Source organism: Neopelma chrysocephalum, unplaced genomic scaffold (genome assembly GCF_003984885.1).
Source record: "Neopelma chrysocephalum unplaced genomic scaffold, ASM398488v2 Primary Assembly neopelma1_71, whole genome shotgun sequence".
Classification (NCBI taxonomy): Eukaryota; Metazoa; Chordata; class Aves; order Passeriformes; family Pipridae; genus Neopelma; species Neopelma chrysocephalum.
The window spans coordinates 1,450,654-1,451,134 of NW_020897731.1; positions in this window are offsets into that span (position 1 = coordinate 1,450,654).

Here is a 481-nt window from a genome sequence, read left to right on the forward strand (position 1 = left end):
TCTTCTCTTCTCTTCTCTTCTCTTCTCTTCTCTTCTCTTCTCTTCTCCTCTCCTCTTCTCTTCTCTTCTTTCTTTTTTCTTTTCTTTCTGACCACAACAAAAAAATGACCACGGAAAACAGTAGTAATACCTATTACTGGAAATAAACTCTGGAAGTCTATCTCTTGCTCAATTTTCCTTGGCATATTTAGGATCCAGAGCTCCTTTAACTTGGCAAGCCTCGGCAAGGAACACTTATCCATGTGCACGCAGTACATTCACTCCCACATAATTACATTATAAATACTTGTTAATGCTATGAAATCGTTTTCTTTCATTTTAACATAGTCTCCAGTCCTGCAGACATTCAAGCACATGAATAACAGTCTCCTAACTTCAATCAGATTACAACTGGGAATAAGGTACTTAGCCATGTGCAGCATCTGGTTGCAGAATTAAGATCATTCATCTCTTGGGTCTTCTTAGGCAATTTTAGTATGAG